We start from the raw sequence: 21,674 nt of genomic DNA on the forward strand, positions 1-21,674 counted from the left end.
TAGGAGAAGGGGGCAACAAGATGGAGGGAGGTTTCAGGCTGAGAAGACAGCCAAAGCGTGGTGGCAAAGGTTGAAGAATTGGGAAAAAATGGAAAAAGGAGTGAACTAGAACAAACCTTTATCAAACACCTACTCAAAACAGGCACTTGGGGTGCCAAGAGATGTATAAATCCTCAGGGAACTTACACTTTGCTAGTAGAATGGACATACACATAAATGGATCAATAGTAATACAGGTTAATAGAATACAAGACCTCCAATTTGGCTCATCCCCCAAAAAAAAGAGGAAGGTGAAGGCTCCTATATCTTCCTTAACAGGCTTCAGGCATGGCCCTTGCCACCTGACGAATTGTGGGATCTCATTCTTAATCCTAAGTACTTTTCTTTGATGTATCCACTACCTGTTTTTGTTGACCCTTGCTCAGATTTTGCAGATTCACTGTTGTTACTGCCTCCTCCCTCTTCCTCTGGCTGTTCTTGGATTCTGTGCTTGACAACTTGGTATTTTGCTTCCTTCTTTGCCTCTACTCCTTTGGCTTTCATCCTTCCTGAATTCAGACTTTATCATTGCCAAGCTCATTTTGCAGCCTGATATGGGCCTCAAGGTCATTGTGAATCAAAATCCTTGCAGGTAGTCTGACATATTTTCAGATCCCTCAGTCATCTGGGTTGGCCTGGCTGCCAGTTCCACCCATAAGTGGAATCTGGTGTAGGGAACAAGACAAATAGATAGCAAGTGGTAGATGACAGGTACCACAATCCTACAAGTCATTCACGTTCCACACCTCAGGTTCAACACTGATCTTTCCCCCTCCCTCACCTCATTCCTCTAATAACAGCCATTTTTGGCCAATTCTATTTCTATAACATCTCTCATATCCTTTTACTGTCCTCTAATCACACTCGCCTAATTACTTATACTATTACAATATCTTCCTAATTCCTTCCCTTCCTTAAGTCTCTCCCATATCGAGGCATCTTCCACACAGCTTCCAAAATAGTCTTCCTAAGGTATAAGTCCCCTGTTCAAAAATTTCCCATGGCTTCCTATTGTCTCTAGGATAAGATATAAATTCCTTAGTCTGGCAAATAAACCTTATATTATTTATTTCCAACTAGTGTGTTCTAGTAAATATTTAACAATTGGTTCTCCACAGAGGGGGAAAAAGATGTCACTTTTATGTTTAATCTGCATTATCTTAAATCACTTAAGTCTAGACAATTAACAAAACAAGGAATCAAGCACTGATCTGTAGTGTTTACAGATTCCCAGGCACAAATTGCCCACACTGAAAAGTTAACAATCAGCTAGCCAGTTTGAGCTGCCTCCAGCACGGTACTGACTTCATGCTACCTTTCCAGATATTTCATACTGTGAGACCCACATCTCTGTTCTCTCTATTCTGGGAAATGACAAGACTGGCTATCCTAAGTGGGAGAGCTGAACTAGTAACAACTCAGGTGAAGTATGAGAGGTTAGGTTGGAAGACAAAGTAGGGAAAGGAATATAGAGGACCCTGAAAGCCAACCCAAGGAATTTGTTCTGTTTTCCTTCAAGAACATGTCATTTCTTTATGACAGAAATATGCTATCCATTTCCAGAGAAAGAACTGATGGAGTCTGAGTGAAGATCAAAGCATGCTTTTTCTTTCTTTTTTCTTTTTCTTTTTTTGTGTGTTTTCTTTCACAACATGACTAACATGGAATATGCTGTGCCTGACTCCACATGTATAACCTATATCCATTTTCTTGCTTTCTCAATGGGGGGGGAGGGGAAGAAGGGAGGGAAAGAACTTGGAACTCAAAAATTTCAAAAAAACAAATGTTAAAAATTGTTTTTACATGTAATTGGTGGAAATGAAATATTAATTTTTTTAAAAAGAACATGTTATTTCCTTTCTCAATAAATTTCAGTGGCTCCTTAATGGAAAGAAAATCAAACACAAACTCTTCAGTTTAACATTTAAAGACCTTCACCAAAGCAGCTCCAACCTATGTTCCTAGCATTCTTCTACATTATTCCCTTCCCTAAACTATCCAACATGAGCCAGCTGAGTTTCTTGCTGCTTCTCATATGTGACACTCCCTGTTTCACTGGAGACTGTCCCCTTCGCCAGGACTGCACTCTCTCCTCACTGCCCCTCTTAGAATCCCCGGTTCCTTTAAAGCTCACTTCAAACACCACCTCCTCCAGGAAGCTCCTACATGAAGATATGTCTCCCTTTGTACATAACCTATAGTCCCTGGCACTTAAGTACTTATTGATTATTTTGTTGATTGCTCTCGTGGGTGAGGTAGAGCCAGTGAAGGTTTTTGAGTAGGAAGAGATGGGAAAAAATGGAGTCAAAGTTTAAAAATCTCAACACGGCAATGTTGTCCTCAGGAGATTGGAACACTGAGGAGCTGAGAGGAGGAGAGAGGTTCTCTCAGGGGTAGCCTTTTGTATGGGAAAGTTTGCTCTATAGTTTTCACTGCTGTGAAGCAACTGGGGAGAGGATAAATTGATTATAATTCTAAGGGGGGTGGGTGTTAAAAAGGCAGATGGCTGGCATATGACAGAAGAAATGAAGCCAGCCTGGGTGCAGCATGTCAGAGGCCATGAAGAACTGTGTGTTTCTTGGCATGAGAAATGAGCAAGTGTTGGGAAGAAAGAAAGGCCTGGAGCGTAATGGTTTCACCCTTATGGCATTTGTCCTAGACCTCCTTCTCCTGTGTTGTGTGTGAGTGGGTGTTGATGGGCATTTGTCTTTGTCAGTGTTTGTGATACTCCCATATGGCGTATGCCAGAATGGGGCAAGTGATGATGAGAACTGTAAGATCAGCTTTTGTCCTGGATGACCTAGCTGAATAGTGCCACAGCTCAGCTTGCCTCAGAAACTATTTTCACAGTGGATAGAGTCCCAGTCCTGGAGTCAGGAGGACCTGAGTGCAAATCCGGCCTTAGACACTTGACACTTACAAGCTGTGTGACCCTGGGCAAGTCACTTTACCCTATTGCCTAGCAAAAAAACCCCAAACAAACAAAAAAAGAAACTATTTTCAAAGAAGACTGCCTGGTGGGGCACCAGCAGCTTGACAAGTACCTCGACCATACCATGGAAGCCATCCCCTCTTCTTCTTTTCTTCTTGGATGGGTTGGTTGCATTGGTGCAGAACCTTCAGGAGGGAGAAATTACAATAGTTCCAGATGTTCCCCCATTTGAATTTAGGCTCAGCAAAATTACTTGGTCCAGGTGATGACAACTGCTTTACACATATGACTGTTCTTTAGCAACCAGGGATCATATCCCCAACCATTATTTTCCCTCAGAAGCAGGAAGCCAATTTAGTTTCCCTGGAGCTAAGACAGCTTATCTTTAAAATGCAGCCCTGTGTAATTCCCATCAATCAGGTGCTGATAGCCTTCATGCCTGGGAATTTGGGAGTGGCAGTTCTTGACTAAACAGTGATATTGAAAGAGGGAAGCCTCTTGTTAGGAGATCATATTTGAGGCTGTTTTGTTCAATATTTGGGTACCCACATAGAACACTACATTCTGTGGCTTTAATGCCACATATGTGGTAGGGAAAGAATTCTTCATATATATATGTGTGTGTGTGTGTGTGTGTGTGTGTGTGTGTGTGTGTGTATTGGTATATATGTGTATATATACACATGTATTAATAGATTGGGAAGAGACAGATTGACTGTAATTCTATGCAAATTGTTCCCTTATTGGGAAATAGCAGGTGACTGCATTATGGTGAAAGGTGGTAGCATATGGTGAATATAAAGTCAGTCTAGGTACAGAGAAAGTTTGAGTATGGGAGGGGAGTCAGTGATCATGATGAGGATTGAGTTGTGCCAGAAGGGATAAGACCAGGAGGCATGTCATAAGATGACTGTGGATTCTTTCCCATGGTGTGTGTGTGTGTGTGTGTGTGTGTGTGTGTGTGTGTGTGTGTATAGGTGTTTCTCTCAGCCAAAGGTTATATAGATTGGTATAGCTATTAACCCCCTACAGCATATAGCACGGTGGAGCAAGCAAATGATGAGGAGCTCTAAAATCAGACTCAGTTTAATGTAACTTGGGAGAATCCACCCAAGATAGAATTTTCCTCCAGTGCCCCTTTCTAAAGGAAAGTGCTTGGCAGCAGGGAAAGGAAACCAGGCAATCTACCAGGTACATAGACTGGATTCAAGGAGAGGAGAGACTAGTGGTAGAAAGACCTGTGAGAATGATAAAGTCCATGCATGAGAGAATGAGGGCCAGGAATGATGGTGGTGGCGGGAGAAATGAAAAGTAAATGTGGGTTCACAGAACATTGGAAGGATCACGGCAATGGAAGGGTCAATAAGAATTAATAGCTAGCAATATGCATGTTGAGGGAGATCATGAATTTAAGGACAGCTAAGGCTTCTTTAAAAACTGTTAAATTAGTGGATAGAGCACTGGCCCTGGATTCAGGAGGACCTGAGTTCAAATCCATCCTCAGACACAAAACACTCGCTAGCTGTGTGACCCTGGGCAAGTCATTTAACCCCATTGCCTAGCAAAAAAATAAAAACAAAAAAAATTTTTTTAAACTGTTAAATTATCTTTTTTTTAATATCACTTCTCTTTCTCAATGCATTCCCTTTCCTTCTTCTACCCAGAGAGCTATTTTCAATAATGAACAAAAAAGGGAGAGGAAAACCAGATCAGCAAAAGTAAACAACACATCAAAAAAGCCTACATATTCAATATTTCACACTTATAGTTCCACCTCTGCAAAGAATCGTGAAAGGGGCTTTCATTACAACTTCACAGCATTCCATTTCGATTATTGTTTTTTCCCCCATTTGCACTATTATAGTCATTGTACATTATTTTCCTAGTTCCACTAACTTCACTTTGCTGCATTTCAAGTTTTCCCATGCTGTTGTGTTCCTCATCTCTGACAGTTCAATAACATCCCGTTGTACTCATGTACCACAACTTATTTAGCCATTTCCCAGGCAACCACTTTGTTTCTAGTTCTTTGCTATTATAAAAAGTACAATAAATTTTTCGGTGTATAGTGAGCCTTTCTTTTAGTCATTGACTTCTCTGGGACATGTGGCTAACAGTGAGATCTACAGGTGAAAGAGTATGGACATTTTAGTCATTTTTTTTAGCAAAATTCCAAATTATTTCTAGAATGGTTTGGCCACTTCAAACTCTAAACAGGATGTTAATGTGCCTTTCTCTTCACAACTCCTCAAACATTGACTACTGTCACTCCATTCCTACAGCTCCTTGATAGTCCACCAAAGAACACAGTGGCTCAAACATCTGGGGCCACAAGGCAGCTTTTAAAAAGTCCTTTAAAAATGTCTGTTTAGAGACTGGCTGCAAGAGCACCCAAATGACAAAGTAATAGCTCACATATTTATAAAGGGCTTTAAGTTCACAGTTTCATATATTATTTTCTTTATCTGTTCTTCGTACATTTAAATGTTCATATTTTCCAAGTTCATAATATAACTATGATAATAATGATAAATTATAGAATCTTGGCAGGTATGGAAGTCAAACTCACTAGTATGAAGTTTACAGACCCCACTTTCTTTGGGTATTTGAAAATCAAGACGTTTGTTTTTCTCTAGTCCTTATTCTCTCAGTTTCCTTTGATCTCTCAAACATCACAGTGCCAGTGCCTCAGCATCACATCTGTCAATTCCTTTTGGATGCTTGTAGTTTACCTGGGCTTGAATTCATCACAGACAACCACATACTCTCATATTTGTCCTTACTTATCTTGGATTTCAAAACTTTATTAGCCATTTTGTTCTGTTCTTTCCAGCCCAAAGAAGCAATTTGAATTGAATAATACTGTGTTCTTGTTATCATCCATTATCATCCTAATATCTACCCCAACATTGGTTCTACCCCTTCTTTGATCCTTTTCTTTTTTCCAATGTAGTAGAAATTTACACACCACCGTTTTTTTGTTGTCCTCAACATTTCCCATCAACTTTAGCACGGCACAAGCTTTAGCGTTCCCAGCACTGTCCTTAAAAGGTCATGTCACACTTTTATATTCATCCAGTGTTCCCCATCCTTGTTTTCACTTTTTTGTATATGTCTTTTAAAAATCTAAATTGGTTGATAAGTATATACATACGTCTTTCTTTAGACAACTTCAGTCAGTCAACTGGCATCTAATATTAAGCATATACTGTATGCCAGGCATTGTGCTAAGCTCTGGGGATACAAAAAAAACCCAATCAAACAGCAACAAAAAAAGACCCTGCTGTCATGTTTTCTGTGTGTTGTAGGACTTGGGAGTACCCAAAAAAACTGCCTCAGGTGGAATTCTTGTCTGTGGCTGGAGGTCTTGACATAGAAAGGATACCAGCAGATCAGTGTACAGGATAACCACCTATATAATCCCTTACCCTTTCCATGTGACTGATCAGCCTAATCTTCTACTTAAACAATTATTATACAAGTACCTTCTCTTCTATTTTTACAATTCTTTTTTTATTCTTTTTCATCTTTGGTTATATATTATAACCAACTTAAGCCCACCATACCCCTCTCTGATGCCTTCTGCATGATGTTCATTTTTAATTATTAGGAGACTGTTGTATTTGGTGTCTGTCTTGTTGAATGTTGCTACTACAAATATGGGTTTTGCTTCCTTTCAAGACCCCAAACTTCCTGGGGAAATTTGCAGTTATCAAAAGACTCATAATTTCCTAAAGGCAATCCAACCTAGTTTCTTCTACGTATTCAGTTCTGTGACCAGCTGTGTCCATCTCTACTATCTGTCTTAGAAACGTATAATCATGGACAAGCTATATATCACTTAGCAATTAATTGAAACTTGCTGAGAACATAAGCTCGTGTTGTACTTATTTGTTGATTATTAAAAAGCTTTTAATACTATTGAGTCATAAGAAATGACAAAATGGCCCATCCCAAAAGAGACTTGGCAGATTCCTACAAACTAATACAAAATGAAATGAGCAGGGCTGGTGCAGCTAGGTGGCACAGTGGATAGAGCACTGGCCCTGAAGTCAGGAGGACCTGAGTTCAAATCCAGCCTCAGACCAACACTTGACACTAGCTGTGTGACCCTTAACCTTTGCTTAAAAAAAAAGGAAATGAGTAGGGCTAAGAGAACAATTTATAGCACACTACCCACCTCCTGCTAGTTGGACTTAAAATGTAGAATAAGACATATGTTGTTGGTTATGGCCAATGTGGGAATTTGTTTTGCTACACTATGCATATTTTTATGAGGGCGTTATTATATATTGTTCCATGGGGAGGAAGGTAGTAGGAGGGACAGATAACAAACCTAAGTTTAAGATAAATAAAAACAATAAAAAAGAAGAGAAAAGATAATTTATTGGTAGAACAAAATGCTACCTTAGGCTCTTTTCCAATCAGGTGTGTTCCATTCATACATCAAAATTATTCAAGAGTCCTAGAAAGTCATAACAAAAATAATCTTGTTTGTTTATACATGTGAGGCAAAGAATAAAACAGAAAACTGAAACCTTACTAAAGAACGGACCTTACTATGGTGATTGAGAAGATCCAGCTCAGAGACCAAGTTTAAGAGAGATTTCTGTGAATGGTAAGGTCCTGTAGATGCTCCTGTTCACAGATAGCATTGTTGTAGTTGTGCCAAGCCTGGGGACGTCAGAGACTCTCCTGGAAGAGATATATTACCACTCAAAAGAGGTTGGCTTGATCTTCCACACAGGCAAGACCAAGTGGGAGGGATGGAATAAGCAATTATACAGCAACTACTGTGTACCAGGCATTGTGCTAAGCACTTCACAAATATTCTCCCATTTGATCCTAGCAACAGCCCTGCAAGGTATGTATTGTTAATTATTACCATTTTACATTGAGGAAACAGGCACTCAAAGGTTAAGTGACTTGTCCAGGGTTACCTAGCTACAACATCCCAAACAAGTGGTCATTGAGCCTCTTCCTGAGATTATCTTTTTTTTTTCATTTAGCATTTTATTTTTGCCCAGTTTCATGCAAAAACGATTTTCAACATTCATTTTTAAAATTTTGAGTCCCAAATTCTCTCTCTTCCTCCCCACCAGCTCTTGAGAAGGCAAGCAATTCGATATAGGTTATACATGTGTAGTCATGCAAAACATTTCCTTAACAGTTCTGTGAAAGAAAACATACCCCCAAAAAAGAAAACCTAAGAAAAATAAAGCAAGCCAAAAAACGTATGCTTCAATGTGTATTCAGACACCATCAGTTCTTTCTCAGGGGATGGATAGCATTTTTCATCATAAGTCCTTCAGGGTTGTCTTGGGTCATTGTATTGCCAAGAATAGCTAAGTCATTCACAGCTGATCATCTTACAATATTGCTGTTACTTTGTACACAGCACATTTCACTTTATATCAGCTAATGTATGTCTTTCCAGGTTTTTCTGAGAGCATCTTGCTCGTCATTTCTTATAGCACAATAGTATTCCATCATAAATACATACAACCATTTGTTCAGCCATTCCCCAGTTGATGGGTATTCCCTCAGTTTGCAATTCTTTGCCACCAGAAAAGAGCTACTATAAATATTTTTGTACTTATAGGTCCTCTTCCTTTTTTTATCTCTTTTGGGATACAGACCTAGTAGTGATATTACTAGGTTGAAGGGTGTGCATGATTTTATAGCCCTTTGGGTATAGTTCAAAATTGCTCGAAAGAGTGGTTGAATCAGTTCACAACTTCAATTTATGCTCATATGTCAGGGATTCATTCATTCATTCATTCATTCATTCATTCATTCTTAATTTGAATTTAAGCACTAAAAAAGGGAAAAAAGGAGGGGGAGCATTTCTATATGTAGCCCAAGTCCCAAAGCCTATTGGTAGGGGACTCTCCTCATTGATGGAGATCAATACCCTATGCCTTCATGAGGGACAGGACAGAATTGGTGAGAGTGGAAGAGAGAAGAGCTCCAGGCTCTTCAAGTCTCTTCAATCTCTTGAACTCTCTCAAGACTCTTTGGCTTGGCAGTCACTTTGGGAGCTTATGGCTTCCACCTTTGTGAGGGTAGATGGATGAAGCCAAGTTGCTGAAGAGTGAATAAGACTCTGGGAAGAAGCCAACATTAGAGGAGCTAGGAGTTTCCACCATATCCTTATCCCCAGCTTGCTACACTAGAGACTTCAGGGAATTTCCCTTTGGGTGAGAGCTAGGATTCCCTCAAATGAGCCATTACCTCATTCCTAAATGGGAGAGCTTCTTTACTCTGTATTATATGGTATACATTCTCCTATGTATACTTTCTCTGATTTGTTTTGCTTTTAATTTGGATTGATGTGTTTCTTTGCTATTTCCTGTTGGTGTTCATTGTAGAACTGGTATTCAGTAGGAAAGGAATTAAGTCTTGGATATAAAGCTTGGGTCCTCCTTTCCCCATCAATGAATAGTAATCAGTAGTTTGGCTTGAACCTGAAAACTAAATCCCCTAGACTAATAGCATTTAAGAGAACAAATAAATATAATTCTACCCTAATATCCCCTCTTTTTGAGGAGAGTTAAGTGGCCAAGCTTCTGGCTGCAACTTCCTGCTTTCCTTCCTGGTGAGAATTAAAGTTTCATTTAAAGAAGGGGGCAGGGGAGAAGAGGATAAAGATGTCTATTCTGTCTCCCTTTGAGTCACATCTCTAAGCTACATGTAGGGGACAGCCTCATTGCACATAGGCACAACTGAACCTGAAAAAGAGAATCTCCATTTCATACCACTTGCTTTAATATCTATCTATCTATCTATCTATCTATCTATCTATCTATCTATCTATCTATCTCTGTCTGTCTGTCTGTCTGTCTATCTATCTATTATCTATCGTCTTACATATTACTTGCAAAACTTTCCTCCATACCTGTGCTTTCTTATTAACTTCTTTCTGTTCTTCTCTGTAAATTAAATATTTCAATGACACTCGGGGGGGGGGCGCGCATCACTATCATCTCTTCCTAGTCCAATTAACTGAGAAGATTAAAAAAATCTCTTATGACAATTAAGCAAAATTAATTCACACAATGATCACGTCCAAAAATGTATGTCTCTTTGTGTCAGTCAGTTCTCAGTTGGGAGATGAGTTAACATGCTTCATGATAAGTCCCCTAGAGACCAGAGTTCCTAAGCCTTTCAAAAAACTTTTTTTGCAAAGTTGTTATCCTCATATGAATGTTTCTCCTAGTTCTCACTTTTCTCTGCATTGGTTCATGCCAACCAAGATTCTCTGAAATAATCTCATTATTTCTTACAGACCAACAATACTCCATTACATTTATATACCATAATTTGTTTAGCCATTCCCCAGTTCTCTCAGAGGCAATCTCAGGCAATACTTAGATAATACTCCCTTCAGGATAAGAAAGTTTGATTTGCTTTCAACTATTCCCACCTCAAAATTATCTTCTCTTAACCCCAGTCTTTCATATTCCCTTATTTCTCAGTTGAGTTTGAAGTATTTCTTTACCAAACTTTGATGTGTGTGTGTGTGTGTGTGTGTGTGTTGTTTCAGATAAGAGTAAAGTTCATCTGATACCCACTCCCTCATTCCCTTCATTTATGTTTGCATACACTTCTCACACATCTCACTCGTGAGAAATTTAAGTTCCATTGTATTCTTCCTCCATTCTACATGAATATATTCCTCCTTTTACCCTCTTACTTTCCCCTCTTAAAACTCTCAAAACAGAACTAATCCACTTCCAGGTCCTCTGTTTTTCTTAAAACTGCCTCAAAACCTTTTGAATACATGTAATTTATGAAGGGATATTTGTTTCTTCTCCTATTACAATGTTAGCACTATATCATATAGCTCCTTCTAGTTGCTTAAATAAATTTACCTTTTTAGGTTTCTTTTGATTCCCACATCTGTATTTCGAAATTTCTATTCAGCTCTTATCTTTTCATCAGAAATGCTTGAAGCCTAAATAGTCTTTTATTCTCTTCAAGGATCCTTTTTTCCTCCTTAACTTTCTTCTGTTCTGCTCTCTTCTGTGCATTTCACGAAATGTTCCAGTAGCACTCTTCTCAGCTTTGTAGTAGGATTCTACTCAACTTTGCAGGGCAAATTATTCTTGGTTCTAAGCCTATTTCTCTTGCCATTTGGAATATTGTTTCCAAGATTTCCTCTGGCTTTTAGTTGAGACTGCCACATCATGTATGAGCCAAATTGTTGTTCTGTGGGACTTGAACTCCTTTTTGGATACTTGCATTTTGTTTTGATGTGGGAGCTCTGCATTTTGGCTATGATATTCCTATGTCTTTTCCTTTTTGGGATTCATTTCAGGAGATTATTGGCAGAATCTTCCTACCTGCACTTTGCTCTTTGCTTTGGATAGATCTGGACAATTTTCATTTATGATTTCTTGAAATACAAGATGTCTCAAAAGTCTTAGTGGAGTTTTATGCTTTACTAAGACTTTTGGGACATGCTGTTTGGTGTCCAGGCTTTTTGTTAGGTCATCGTTTTCTGGAAATCCAATAATTCTTAAGTTATCTCTCTTTGACCTGTTTTCCAGGTCAGTTGTTTTTTATAGCTGATATTTTACATTTTCTTCTTTTTTAAGTCATCTTGATTTTGTTTTTAATATTTCTTGTTCTCTAGTGGAGTCATTGATTTCTGTTTGGTCCATTCTACTTTTCAGGAAGTCCTGTTTCTTGGGTGAGATTTACCTCTTCCTATTCAAAGCTGCTTGTTCTCCCTCCAATTCTTTCCCTAAAAGTTAGTTTCATTTTTAAAAAATCTCTTGCTTTATTTCTAGTTATTTACTAGTCCTTGTAGAAGATCCATTTTTTCCTTCAAGTTTCTGCTTATAGTTTTATGATGTTAGATTTGCAGTAACTGTTGATACTTGTTGCTGTGTAATTTGATTTGCTCATCCCTTGCTTTAGTTTCTAAATTGGAGCTTTGTGCCAGGGCCAGGATCTATTTCCCTGTTATACTTTTTGGTATGAGAAGTAGCTCTTTTAGGTCACCCTTGGTTCTTAAGCTGCCTTCCAACGTGCAGGTTCCCCCGAGAAATTTGACGTTCAGATCACTGGGTTTGCACTCTACTTTCTGGCATCTCACAGTAGACCTCAGAGTCCCTGGACTTGGGCTGACCTGGGCTGTGCACTGTGGCGTCAGGCTGGTTGCTGTCCATTCCCGTTCCCCTGGGCTTCCAAGGTCCCCATTTTGGGACTTTCTGACATCCCGGGTATTTTCTGAGAGGAGCCTTCTGCTCTTGCTGCCTCTGAACAAAGAGCTTTACAGGATCTGCTTCTCCCATCTTTGGTCAGGTCTTGCTTTGCTTGAGAGTCTCTCTTTCTCATTGTCCATGGCATGATGGCCAACGTTTCATGAGACTCCAAGGTGAAAGGTGTTACTTCTTATAGTTTCTCACTGGATGGTTCATGTTCCAGCAACACTGGAGTAGGAATATGGAAACTGGGTGGTCTGCCAACTATTTAAGAAGCCATGTTGGCAAGAAGTCACGTGGTGTGGTTTCAATCCAGGTTATTATCCAGGTCCATTCTCCTCTGGACATCCTCCAGCTTGTCAAAATCCTTTCTAAAATATAATACCCAAAACTGGAATGGAGGCTGACAAAGGGTAGATAATAGTATAACTATTTTCCCCTTCATTCTAACTATCTCTCTGTTAATAAGCCCAAAGATTGTGTCACATGTTTGGTCTACCATGTCATACTTTCAGTTTATCTTGAGCTTCCTGTCTACTAAAATTTCTAGGTTTTGTTTTATTTTGTTTCCCATGAAAACTACTGTCTGGCTATATTTTCCTTTTGGGACATCAGTTTTCTCACCCTCATATTAACTACCCCTCCCTTCTTCACATCATCTGCAAATTTGATAAACATGCCAACTATGTCCTCATCCAAGTTAATGATACAAATAGAACAGGGCCTTGACACTAAAGGCATCGCTCCAGATTGATGTCAGTCCATTAATTGCCAGTTTTTAGGTTCTCTCATTCACCCAATTCCAAATCCATGTAACTATTGTTTTCCAGTCTAGATCTCTCCATGCTATACCCAAGGACATTGTGCAAGATCTTGTCAAATGCCTAACAGAAATTGAGGTATACTTGTACATACCAGTGTATAAATCCTGTCAAAAAGGATTAGTTTTTCATGTTTGTTCATCAAGGTTAGTTTGTCATGACTTATTCTTTATAGAAAAAATGGGTTTTTCTAAAGTTGCTTTTGCTTTTATGCCACTGTGATTTATGGAAATTTGATTGAAGCCTTTTTTATAGCAAAGAAAAACAATCAAACAAAAACACCTGGTAAAATGACTACGTCTGACAGAATATACTGTCCTGGTAGTCTGCCAGCTTTCTGCCATGAGTGGGGAGGTATGTTTAATTATTTGTTTTCTAAGACTATTATTGGTTTTTCAGTTATTCAGAATTCAGATTCCTCTTATTGCTTTGCTTGCTCTTAATCTAGAGGAGCTTAGATAAATCATAACAATTTAACTCTGCCTGTTAGGCAAGACCCTCAAGATTTAAAGGGCCCTTGGTAATATTTCACCAGATTCCTTCACTGTCAGTTTGTTCTATCAATTGTATTTTTTTTAATGGATGAAATGTTGCCTGAAGGGGATCTAGATGCCTTGAGGAATTTGGACCACGAGCTATTCCCTCCTCCTCTTTACTCTTGCTAAGGTAGGTAATGGCGCTAGAGTGAGATTGGTCCAAAGACACTGAGGTAAAGGAAATGTATACGTACACATACACATACATATTTTTACACACACATGTACGTGTGTGTATGTGTGTGTGCTCTATTTAATTTAGTGGAATCTCTTGACTGAACCAATTGAATTCTAGTGTCAGTGATGCACAAAGCATTTATAAAGCGCCAGCTATATGCCATGCATCGTGATAGGCACTGATGACAAAAAAAAGTAAAACAGTCCCTACCCTCAAGAAGCTTACAGTCCAGTCAGGTGTAACAACGTATACACATGTAGGCATAGACAAAGCATATTCAAACATATACAGTGTAATTTTAGGAGAGAAGAACTAGCAGCTAGGAAGTCAGGAAAGCCTCATAGAAAAATGCCACCTGAGCTTGGTTCTGCATTCATCCTTACACCATGTATTACATACATACCAGGACTTGAAGTGGGAAAAGAATAGTTCCTCTTTATCCCATTAGCCCTGACAGTGTCCTCACTACCCCTCCCTCTCCACCTCCCACCTCCCCTCCCCTCCTCTTCCATTACTTCTTTAATCTTTTTGAGGGAAATAGAAGAAGAAGAGAGGTGAAGGGAATGGAAGAGGATTGGTCAATAGGATGGGCCCCAGAAAGATCTGCAACAACTGAGAAACGGAGGCGTGAAATTAGAGCTACCAAAGGCAAAACTGAGGCAACCCCCCCAACCCACCATGTCAAATACTGAATGTACTTCAACGATAGAGTTGCAGTGTCTTTCAAATGCTGAAGCCCCTCAGTGACGTTATATTTTATTTTTACTCATCGTAAAGAAGAGGCCATTGCTGCATTGTTAAGAAACATAAATTACATAGTGCTGCTTGATGAAAAGTGACAGTGCGGAGGTAAATCTTAGCGTGTTCAAGTTTAGCGTGCCTCAAGAGAGTTGTAGCTTGTGATTATATGTTCTAATGTTCTCCCAGGTTGCGTTTCTTTTGATTTGGAGAATTGTCAGGAAGTACTACATAGCTGAATGAACTTGAACTGGGTTTCACCATCCCTTTGGGATAATTTTAGGGAAATTTCTCATGTGTTTAGTCCTTAAGAGTATAAATGACCCTGTGAAACCCAACTGTTGCTCCGGGATCACGATTTCATGGCCATTATCATCGATAAGCAATTCCGTGTCAGTAACAGTAGTCCATAATTAAGGGGCTCAAGCTGTATGTGTGTAAGGGAAAGGACTCTGACCTAGAAGCCATGGTCAGATGACACTGAGGTCTCTTTTAATTTCCATTTTGTGCTATCTCAGTGATGATATGCAGGTAGAAAATATTTTTTGCATTTTTTATGTGAGAAATTCTACTCAATAGGAGTTGATATGCTTTCAAAAAGTCAGTGGGAGACAACTAGGTGGTGTAATGGATAAAGCACTGCCCTGAGGTCAGGAGGACCTGAGTTGAAATCCAGCTTCAAACACTTACTAGTTGTGTGACCCTGGGCAAGTCACTTAACCCTGATTGCCTCAAAAAAATAAAATAGGAGAAAAAAAGAAGAAAAAGTCAGTGGGATAAAAAAGAAGTTTTAAGACATGGGATAAGGATTTTTTTTTCCAGGGGACTCCTTTGATTGTACCTGTGGTTTCATTAGACTAGTAGGGAGCTTCTTTTAGCAAAACAGATACATGGGCATCTGTTCTGCAATTTATGGTCTTGGAGAGTCACTGAGAGATTGTGACTTGCCCAGGATCACGCAGAGGCAAATGATACCAGCTTTCAAGCATCCCAAGGGGCAGCTTGAGAAGGGGCACTGGTCCTTGAGAAAAGGACAGAAAGGAACTGGTTTAGTGCTTCATGGTGAAATTGGCCTTAAGGAGAAATATCACAACTAAAATAGCTATGATGCTCAACTTTTCAGTTCTAAAAATTTTAAAAGAAAGAATGATAATAGCTGACAATTATATAGCATTTTAAGGTTTACAAAGCACTTTCTTGTTTAAAAAAAATCAGCCCTGTGAGGTATAGATAATGCCAATGTTATTAAAATATCTTTATGCTAGAGAAGGAAATTAAGGTCATGGGAATGAATGAGTTGCCTCAGATGATACAGTTTAGAATCCAGGTGTAGCCTGACACCAAGTCCAATGCTCCCAAGAGGCACAGCCAGCTTTCTCTATCGTCTGGCCCATTGAAAGAAGAATCAAGTCATTGATCTAATGTCCCACTCAGCTTTCTAGTTCTATTAGTCTAGCTTTGAAATACATTGATAGAGGGAAACTGGAAGTAGAGAAAAAAAGCAAGCCGTCTCTTCCCCACCTGGAAGAAGGCTTCTTCTTACAACAGCTTAGTGTAAATAGAATGGGTTGAGGTCTGGTGACTGGTGAATCTTAGTGCAGAAAGTTTTGGGGGTTTTTTCAGGTGTATGTACTGAATGAAAGACATCTGTAACCTTAAGAATATGCTGGCTTTAAAGGGCAGTGGAAAAATGAACTCTACATCATAAGTAAATATGGCAGAAATAAGTACATCTGGCAGAAAAGTAGCTTTCAAATGGATATATACAATGACATTACCCACTCTGTTACCTTCTTTTATTCAGTCTCTATATCCCTTATCTCCAGAGCTATTCTTTAAGCCATTATCATTACTCTCTTCCCTTACAGGGACCCTCCCCAAGATGGCGCACAATCTGATATAGGCTATACATTTACATTCCTATTAAACATATTTTCACATTAGTAAAGTTGTAAGTAAAAGTTAAAACCAATAGGAGGAACCATCAGAAAGAGGAAGCAAAACTCAACAGAAGGTAAAAATAAGTGAGAGCGATTTGACTTCCATAGTTCTTTCTTTGGATGTGGATAACATTTTCCATCACAAGGCCTCTGGAGATGTCTTAGATCCTTGTAATGCTGAGAAGGGTTAAGTTTATCAATATTAGTCATCGCACAACATGGCTGTTATGTGTATAAAGTTCTCTTGGTTCTGCTCACTTCACTCAGCATCAGACCATACAAGTCTTTCCAGGTTTTTCTGAAGTCAACCTGTTCATCATTTCTTATAGCACAATAGTATTCCATTACATTCACATACCACAGCTTGCTCAGCCATTCCCCAATTGATGGCATCCCCTCAATTTCCAATTCTTTGCTACCACAAAAAGAGCTGCTATGAATATTTTTGTACATATGGGTCCCTTTCCCATCTGTATGATCTCTTTGGGATATAGCCTTAGAAGTGCTATTGCTGGATCAAAGGGTATGCACATTTTTATAGCCCTTTGGGCATAGTTCCAAATTGTTCTCCAAAATGGTTGGATCATTTTACAACTCCACCAACAATGCATTATAGTGTTCCAATTTTCCCACATGTTCTCCAACATTTATCATTTTCCTGTTTTGTCATATTGGCCATTCTGATAGGTGTGATGTGGTACCTCAGAGTTGTTTTGATTTGCATTTCTCTAATCAATAATGATTTAGAGCATTTTCTCATATGACTATAGATGGCTTTAATTTCTTCATCTGAGAACTCTGACCCTTCTTGTGTGATGAAGCTGGACATATAGGCTAGTACCACAAAGATTTTACCCCACTGTCTAGTCTAGAATTTCCAGCTTCATTCAGGCCTCAGTTTGTGTGAGGCCTCTTAAATCAACTCCTTTTGGTAGAATGTAAGCTCCTTGAGGACAGGGACTGTTTCTGGTTTAGTCTTTATCTCCCAGTGCCTAGGGGAATGGAGAGGAGACAGAAGGCACTTCCTCAATGCTTCCTGAGCTGGGCTGGATTCATTCAGTAGGCAATAGGGAGCTTTGGATGGAGTTTCAGAAAAGGAGTGATTCAATCCGAGCCTTGCTTGAGTGTGCTTAATCTGGAAGTAGAGTGTGAGATGGATGGTTCCAGGAGATTCCAGAGAGAGCTACAGTTTAGGGATTTTGATGGCTAAATTTGGAGCATTAGGAATTATTTTTCTGTGCCTTGATTATATTTGTGCTTCTTTACAGCTTTATTTTTACATTTTACAGTACAATCTCTCCTTACTACTATAGTATTTCATTCCAATCTATATTTATTCTTTTCTACTCAGTGACTACATTTCTCAGAGTAGAAACAAGCTTGCAGACATGCTGCTTGTACTGTTTTCAGTGTAATGACTAATTTTTCTTTTACCAGCTTTGCATGGCATACTGTTATCTATTAAAGCTCTATTTGTATTAGTTTATTTAATTGCCACAAACACATGGCATTAGTATATTCTTAGACCTGATTCTAAGCAGTCTAGTTTAGTTCATTATTATAACTACTCAGTATGTAATAAGGGCAGCTGGGAGGCGCCATAGTGCTGGGCCTGGAGTCAGGAAGATCTGAGTTCAAAATTGGCCTCAGACACTTATTAGCTATGTGACCCTGGGCAAGTCACTTCACACTGTCTCAGTTTCCTTATCTGTAAAATGTGCTGGAGTAGGAATTGGCAAACCACTCTAGTATCTTCGCCAAGAAAATCCAAAATGGAGTCATGAAGAGTCAGACACAAGTGAAAAATAGCTGAAAATATGTAATATATTTTGCTCCTGGTCTTGTTTGCCAGTTCCAGAAGAGCATTACAGGATCTTGAGAGTATGGCTTCAGAGTTGGAGGGGACCTTGGAAATCAACTAATTCAGCCCCCTCATTTTACAGATGAATGACTCAAAGAATCATTAAGGGACTTGTCTATTGTCACCCAAGAAAAAAGAGCACAGCTAGGAAAAGTGATCTGAAATAAAGAAATATGTCCCCAAATCACAGAACTGTCTAGCACCCCATTGAGATAGCTGAGGGAAGAAGAGGCCCTCACATTCTATTGGCTTCAAAGGATCTGTACTGAGCTATATAACCTGAGCCCTGGGTAGAACTTGGGCTGGGGCCTGGTGACTGACCATGCTGATATTCTGGGCCAACTAAACCATGACTATCACAGCTTATTTTATAACATCTGGTTTGGGGCTGCCATAACCCTTGAAAATATAAATACAAATATATGTATACACACACACACACACACACACGCACAGAGTTAGTTCTGCTATCATACATTTGTATTTTTAAAACTCAGTTTGCCCTATGCAAAATCACAGAATAAAAACCACAAAACTTATGGGGAAAATGGGGTTAGAAGAAACAACACTCAAAAACTTTATCAGTGACACATAAAAGATAGGAACCTAATAAAAATGGTAGCAGTTTTATATATGTTAAATGGTTAAGAAATACATAAATACTACAATTAATAGTGGCAGCATGGCCTTAGGCTACTGTTTGGACTACTCCTGGGTGGGGTGAGCTGGCAAAGTCAACACCTACAGGTGAGGGGGGCCTCAGCAGACTATAGCTACAATCAATTTTTGAGTGGTGTGTCCCTAATCCCATTTTCCCCACAAATGTGATTTTAAATAGTTCATTGCATTTTGGGAATACATAGGTTACAGCACAACTGACTATATACAATGCAAAACAAAAGGAAGTGAATGAATATTAACCTGTTTACTATACCTATTTTTTGCTTTAGAGTATGGATTCTGGGTTAGGATATTTCAGAGTTAAATCAGAAATTCAAACTATAAGCATGCTTAGTGGCATCTTTCTTCTTTGTTTTGCCATGAGTCCAGTCATGAAATAATAGTCACCAACATGACAGGTGAGCCCCTGAGTTCTGAGAAAGCTTTTCATACTCCAGCCAAGGCTGTCAGAATAGGTCCTATTCTATCAGAACAGGCCCAATACTTCTGTAAAATTGGCCATTGGGTCAGACTTTGCACTTGTTTTTCTCCTTCCTTCACCTCTTCAACTAAAAATCCCAAAACATCTATGAGCAGAGGCAACAGATAACACCTTTCCCCCCCAACTAGTTACTTCCCTAGAATCCCTGGTAAACTTGGAAAACTGACACACATCAGAGATGGGGCTTTCTTATATAAAGGGGACAAGCTGAGAATCCATCTTTGCTTGCTCCACATTCCCCATGAATTGATCTGACACAGACCGAAGATTTGTGGCATTCCCTCATTACCAAGCTCTCTGGAGGTCTTGGTTCCAGCCGCAAAGAGTATTCTTCAATACATTTCATTTACATGTGTCATTTTGGAGTGAAGCTTCTCTTTTTCCCCTTTCCTAGCACTGGCTTTGATTAATTACAAAAGCACTCATTTGGGAGAGGCACTTGTCACAAAATGTAGGAATTAAAATAGAGGAAGAAAACGTGATCAACTTTCCTTTTCATTTTTAGACAGCTCTTATGGAGGCAGAAAATAGCCTTAATTCAGCAGAGCCTGTGCACTGATTGAAATCCCTGATCTTGGGAGAGCAAGGGGGCAAGAGAAAAGGGAGTGGCTAGCAGGAGAGTGGACATCATGATGGATAGATAGCGGTTGGAATGCAGTCCAACAGACCATTTCCATGAAGCAGGGCACAGGTCACTGAGCTGGAAAGCAGCAGAGGCAGGGAGGTAGCATTAGAGGCAGAAGCAATGTGAAAATGAGAAAAGCACAAGGTGAAGATGAGTGAAGGCCTAGGTTTCTGAGTTTAGTACTGGGTCAGGGAGCCAAGCTAGACAGATTTGACAAATAATTTGGGTTCAGTTTGCCACTCTCAAGGGCTGCACAGGTACATGTATATTTATGCCTAGTAGTACACTAGCTATCTCGTTCTCTATCCCCTGATAGTGATGGCCCTCCCTAACTACCTTTTATTTGTTTTGTATTTGGGGTGAAAGGATTGTAGATTCAGAGCTAGAAAAGACCTCTGAGGTCATATAACCCAACTTCCTCCTTTTAGAGCTAAGGGAACTGAGTTCCAGAGAATTTAGGTAATTTACCTAACACTACCTAGGTAGAAAGTGTCAGAACTAGGATTTGAACTTGCATCTTCCAAATCCAAATCCATTATTCTTCCAATTGAACAATTCTCTCTATATGTTATTCTGTACATTCATATATATATGTACATGCTGTTGTCTCTCTTGGAAGACTGTAAGTTTCTTGAGGAACAGGACAGTTACACCTTTTGTCTTTTTTATTTCCAGTGCGCAGCACAATGTCTGGTCTATTTTTGTTGTTCAGTTATTTCAGTCATGTCCAATTCTTTGTGGTCTCATTTGGGGTTTTCTTGGCAGAGATACTAGAGTGGTTTGCTGTTTCCTTCTCCAGATTATTTTACAGATAAGGAAACTGAGGAAAACAGAGTTAAATGATTTGCCCAGGATCACATAGCTAGTAAGTGTCTGAAGCTGAATTTGAACTCAGGTCCTCTTGACTCCAGGTTCAACATTCTATCTACTGTGCCGCCTAGCTTCCTGTCTGGCCCATAGTAGGCCCATAATAGGCTTGCTTATTGATGGACTGCTTTTCTTCACCTCCGTGGAATCTATAGGGCGCCAGACTTGTTCTAACAGTTGTCAGCTGGAATTGCCTCAGACCATTTCCAAGGTCATTATAATCTCCATGAGCAGTTGCCATCTTGTCTATGGAGGTCAGCACAAGCTAGCTAGCAGAAGACTTCGTCTTTGGCCAATGTGAATATTTCCTTCATGGTGTTGCCTGTTTTCCACAATCCATGCTGATTTCTCTTTGAATGACTGATCCACCCCTACTTCACGACCCCTGCCTGGCTTAACCAGTAACTGGGTAATTCAGTGATTCTTGTAGCACTCTCTTGAGTTCCACCCTTTACCCCTAGGAGGGCTCTGTCCTTCTAGGCCTTCATTTCCTTAGTCATGAGGCATATATGATTGCTGGTCCTCATGGCTGGCAAAGTCCCAATTATAACTGTCAGTTATTGACTTAGGTATTGGGGATAATTTGCCTGGAAGAGATTTTGTTAAGTCTTTATCTAGTCCCCTATCTCTGGGTAGAGTGCTACTTGTTATTTGAGAGGCAGGGTGGCACAGTAGATATTCTGGATTCTGATACCTACTAGCTCTGGGCCATACCTAAGTCCAACTTCTCAGCCTCAGTTTCCACTACCATGAAAATGGGATT

Source organism: Phascolarctos cinereus, unplaced genomic scaffold, assembly GCF_003287225.1.
Source record: "Phascolarctos cinereus isolate Bilbo 61053 unplaced genomic scaffold, phaCin_HiC Scaffold_1;HRSCAF=81, whole genome shotgun sequence".
In the NCBI taxonomy this organism is placed as follows: domain Eukaryota; kingdom Metazoa; phylum Chordata; class Mammalia; order Diprotodontia; family Phascolarctidae; genus Phascolarctos; species Phascolarctos cinereus.